Genomic DNA, 6,000 nt, shown 5'->3' on the forward strand with positions numbered 1-6,000 from the left:
CAATAGGTTAGTATTTTAGTTGGTGATCTTTACATCTAAGTTTATACACGATATTGGCCTGTAGATTTCTTTTATTATATTGTCTTTGTCTGGTTTTGGTATCAGGGTAATGTTGGCATCATAAAATGAGTTTGGAAGTTTTCCTCCTCTTCTATTTTCTGGAAGAGATTGGGTAAAATAGGTGTTAATTCTTCAAATGTTCGCTAGAATTTTCTGGTGAAACCATCTGGGACTAGAGATTCCTTTCCTCAGAGCTTTAAAAAATATTACTTCACTTTTTTTTTATAATTCTAGGACTTTTCAGATTATATATTACATGTTAGTTGAGTTTTAGAGTTTGTGGATTTTAGAACTTTGTCCATTTCTCCTAAGTTGTTAAATTTGTGAACATAAAGTTGCTTGTAGTATTGCCTTGCCACCTTTTAATGGCTAAGGATTGGTAATAATGTCCTTGGTTTTAATCCTGATATTGGCACTTTGTGCCTTCTCTCCTTTTAGTTTGTCATCTTGAAAAAAGTTTATCAATTTATTGATTTTTTTTTAAAGAACCAGCATTTTGTTCATTTTATTTTCTCTACTGTTGTCTTCTTTTCAATTTAAATGATATTTGTTCTTAGCTTTGTTATATCCTTCCTTTTGTTTGCTTGGGTTTATTTTGCTTTTTCTTCTCTATTGAGGTGGGAACTCTTATTGTTTGAGACCTTCCCCCTCTTCTAGTAGAAGCAATTAGTGCTATAAGCTTTCCTCTTGGTGGTGCTTTAGCTGCACCTCATGTATTTCTGAATTTCCATTGTGATTGCTTCTTTGACCAATGAGCTGTTTGCTAGTGTGTTGCTTAATTACCAAACAGTTGGCCACTTTCTAGTTATCTTTCCGGTCTCAAGTGTCATTTTAATCTCATTGTGGTCCAAAAATAAACTCTGCACATTTCCAACCTATTGAAATCACAATACTTTAAAAAAAAAATTGTGTATTCCCTCATTCTAAAATTTTGTAATTAAAACAACAGAGATAATAACATAGAGGCTAAAATAGAGGTTAAGTCAGTTTTTGAAAGTCTCACTAAATGGATCAAGTTGGAATCAGATCCAGAAAGCAAATTTCCTGAATCTTTGGCTAAAACACTTTCCATAATCCCCTGCTTATCTTCTCACTGGTTGAATTCACTCGACTCCTTTGGTAATTCTAGTTTCTTCACTAAGCTGTAGGCAACTGATTCAGCCTTTCCTACCTTACCTTTTCTTTCATATCCTATTGTAAATTTTGTAATTATCATGTGGGTTAGCTCTTAGTTATTTTTTTTTATTTTTTAAATTTAACCTTATCTATCCTATATTGTTTTGAGAAGGGCTGTCCTCAGGTATTTTATTTCTTTTGTTTCTCCTTTAGTATTGAGTTTAGTGCTGGGCAGATAACACTCCATATATATATATATATTTCCATATATATTTATTAATTAATTAAATCCTAATGCTATTTTTTCATTTTTCAAATCAAACAACTTACTTTTAAGTTCAATTCATAGTTAAGAATTTGCAGTTAAAATTTTGGATCAAAAGTAACTCTCTTAAAAGTCCTAAACTTGAGGGACACCTGGGTAGCTCAACTGGTTAAGAGCCTGACTCTTGATTTTGGCTTGGGTTATGATCTCAGGGTCGTGATACTGAGCCCTGTGTCAGGCTCTGTTCTCAGTAAGGAGTCTGCTTGAGATTCTCTCCTCTCTCCCTCTCTCTCTCTCTCTCCCTGCTCCTCCCCCAAGCCCCACTCATGCATGTCTCTCTCTCTAAAAAAACAAAAAAATTCTTAACTTGAATGTAGATGAACATAATTTGCTTATTTTCCTAGTTATTCTATAAGTTATTGATAGGAAGGAATGTAGTAAAAGAAACTAAATATAGTAATAGAAATATTTTTAAAAATGTATCAAAAGGAATTTATACTGAACATAAGTAATACACAAAGGAAAATCATCTTAAACTGGTCATACAAATATAACAAAAAGTATTATATACTTTTTATACTATATATATACTACCAGTAGTATTAGTACTACTAGCTAACATCTATTGATTGTTTTCAAGGTGTCAGTAATTATTTTAAAATTCCAACAAGCCTAGTAAGAATATCACAAGATATTACAACAGTTTTATAATTTGGGTATCACTGTATGTATTCTGTGTTTAATGAGGATTTCACTTTGAGCACAGGCTGTCTACAATCATACCTGGAATATATGACAGACTGGTTATATGGGCCAACACAATTTTCTTTTAATGGAGGCTGAAATGTGTTCTGAGAGTAAGAATTTTCTAAAGGAAGGAGAAGCCATGCATACAGGACTGAACCTGTAGTAAATACAGTTGACCTTTGAACAACATAAGTTTCAATTGAGCAGGTTCACTTACACACAGATTTTTTTTTTCCGGTAAAACTATGTGCAGTACTGTGAATGTATTTTCTCTTCCTTATGATTTCTTAATAATGTTTTCTTTTCTGTAGCTTACTTTACTATAAGAATATAGTATATATTATATAAAATATACAAAAGATGTATTAATTGACTATCAGTAGTTAAGGCTATCAGTAGTTAAGTTTTTGGGGAGTCAAAAATTATATGTGAGTTTTTTGACTGCTCAGGGTTAGCACCCTTAACCCCATCCCCCATATTCTTCAAGGGCCAACTGTAGTTAGTTAGAAGAAGAAAAGGAATTCTGAATACAATATGAGATTCATCACTTGATACTAACTTCTAGCACATTAAGGCTTCTGTTGAAGACTTAGTCTTACAGAGAGTGAGGGGTCTATAAATTAGAAAGAGAATTGAGGAATGGGAGAGAGGGGAACAAGGAAGGAAAAGGAAGAAAGGAAAGAAAGAGAGAAAGAGCTCTGTTACTGGCACACAAAAGCACCATGTTTGGGGGAATTCTCACAAAGAGTACTGCCCTGGAGGATACATCACTACAGATCACCTGCAACTTCAAGCCCCTGAGCCCAGTTGCTGGGAAGGCACCTTGGGGGAGCAACAGAGGTTTCTGCTGGGACCAGAGGTGGAGTCATAGCAGGGAGAGCAAGCGCAAGGGACTTACTAACCCAGGTAGGTTCACAATATGGCTGATGTTTCAGTGCAGACAGAAGAAGGACAGACACCCCAGGGAGCAGTAGGACACAGTGGAGAGCTGCAGTGCCCATGGAACAAGGCAGTATCCAGAATGAACAGCTTGGTATGTGAATCCCTTAAGGATTTCTGGAAACACTTAGGGAGAGTTGTATAGGTTACCAACTTTATAAAATTTGCAGGAGGGGAAAATGAACCAGTGAAATTTGAATGAGTCTTGTTAATGAAATTTCTTTTGTGCCCAAAATGGCACAGAAAAAAAAAGTTGGTGAGGCCAACACTACCCATAGAAGAGAAAACTAACTTGCTCTAAATCATCAGTCAGTGAGTAAAAGAGCCAGAATTGGGATCCAGTCTGTCTCACTCAGAAGAAGTTCTGTCCACTTGGCCCAGTCTTTTCAAACAATCAATTCCAGTATTTATTGAGCACCTATGAAGAGCAAGATTACATATTCAACTCTGTGAGAAAAGTCCTAATCTTTGAGAAACGAATGATCTGCCTTGTGGTTTTGAAGATTTATTTGTGGTCCTAAATGTAAACAGATGGACAGAATAGAATGGGTTGTTTCTATTAGTGCCTTCAAAGCATAGGTTTCCAAGATAGAGAGATCTTGGTGATCTAGAGATTCAATTTTATCACTGTTATTCATAGAAAAAAAAATTTTTTTAACAACCATAGCAACCTAGACAGTGTACAAAAAAAGTTATCATGTTGTTCAGAATAACCTGTAATTGTGAGCAACAAGTCTGTGATTATTAAAACAACTCCTCTTCAAAGTGTTAATATCATTTCATAACAAAATGCAAATCATTCCATGCATTATACATGTGGTACTGCCTTTAAAGTTAAAACTACTTAAAAGTATATATCCTTTAAGATATGTTAACTATTTAATATGCAAATGAGCACCACATATTACTGGTTCCATAAATATTCTTGGACCTCCAATTCTATATCTGTAAAGCCTGGAGGTAGAGTTGGATATTTTAATATTTCCCATAAAACTGTGAGTCAAACATATAGAGTAGCTCCTGCTCTCATCATGTTTTCTGGGACTTTTTTTGGCCTGAACCATTCTCCTCTTTTCTGTTTCAACTTTAGCATTCCTCCCAAGGATTTTAAGTAAGAGGGTTAAATAAGCAAGAATTTGCCTATGACATTACACCTAAATCAAGATATGATTACTTACAAAGGTAAACTATGGATAGTCTAAAAATCATTTTTTCACAAAGTCCCTCCCCCAAATATTTTCCCGTGGACCTCATATGATCTTGTCAATATATTAATACACAGACCTATCTTATTCACTCTAATAGCTACATGACATGACATTATTGTATGAATAAATAATAATTTATTTAACTAGTCTTTTACTAATGGATTTTAAGATTTTCTTGGGGTTTATTTAAATAAATAATACTGCAAGAAACATTCATGTACATATTCCTTAGAACATCTGCATGAATGTATCTGTTAAAAATTCCTAGAGGTGGATTTGCTGGGTCAAAGATCGTGACCATCTTAAGCGTGGCTAAATACTACCAAATTTGTTCCGGTAGATAGTGTATAAGAATTCCTGTTTCTCCTCAACCTCACTAACACTGTATACTATCTAAAAATTTGATGCTTTCAAATTTGATTGGGTTAAAATAGTTTCTCATTTTAAAGACCATTTTAAAGATTATGAATGAGCATCTTTTCTTATGTTTGAAGACTTTTTTCATTTATGTTCTTTCCTTCAGTTTCTATTGAATTCTTTTATTACTTGGTTTGTTAAAGATCTTCATATATCTAGAAAATAATCTTTAGTCTGTCATATATTGCAAATGTTCTTTCAATTTTTGTCACTTGTGTTTGATTTTGTTTATGCTGTTTTTTCCCCCCTGAGCGGAATTTAAAAGTTTTACATAGACACATTCATCTATCCTTTTCTTCATGGTTTATAGAGTTTTGTATCTGTTCTTAAAAAGTCCTATTTTTTTCCTAAAATTATAAATAATTCTCTTATTATGCTTAAGGCTTTGATCCCCCTGTAATTTATTTTTGTGGAAAGAGTGAGGGAAAGGCACAGATATATTTATTTTCCAGATGGCTGACCATTATCCCATTTTTGTTTATTAAATCATCTATGTTTTCTCTATTTTGAAATGCCATCTTTATCATATACTTATACCCATGTCTATTCATCAGTATTTTATTTAACGGATTAAATTTGGGTATATCTAAAATCAATTACTTTTCTGAGAGCCTCTTAGAATCAGGAATCAGATTGGAATAGCCACTTCCTAAAATGATTTACTTATTTATCCACTCATTATTTTAAATTATTTCACACATAAGTCATAGTTGTATAGTGTCCTGGAGCAGCCAAAAAGAGAGAGAGAGAGAAGAGAAAGAAAAAGAAAGCTCCAAAAGCTTCTGATTTTTATAAATAATGAGGAAAAGCTAGAGAGCCAAGAATGTATTCCCTGAAACTACTGGGATGATTAGCTGTCTGGCCAGTAAGAGATTATAAATCTTCAGCTAATAATTAAATATTGTGTTTTGTGAAGAAGTGAATTAATCCATCCAAGGAGGCTTTAGTTTTTATTGTTTTGCTGGTGTACAGCATTGGATGTCAACTTTTAATTATGGCTCATTCATTCATTTATATTAGATTTAGAGCACCAGGTAGAATTCACAGGAAAAATGTAATAGACTGGTAGCACATTAGCGTCCTCATCCTCTACTAGCATACCTACTTGGAATTTTTTTCTTAAAATTATTTCCATTCTTTCTATATACAGGTAGAAAGAAAAACAGAGTAAATATTCACCCATCACCAAATGTAACATTAGCAATACCTTCATTACATTTTTTTCTTTTTACTGAAGTTTTTTAAAGC

Source organism: Enhydra lutris, unplaced genomic scaffold, assembly GCF_002288905.1.
Source record: "Enhydra lutris kenyoni isolate GAN:26980312 unplaced genomic scaffold, ASM228890v2 scaffoldscaffold17, whole genome shotgun sequence".
NCBI classification, from domain to species: domain Eukaryota; kingdom Metazoa; phylum Chordata; class Mammalia; order Carnivora; family Mustelidae; genus Enhydra; species Enhydra lutris.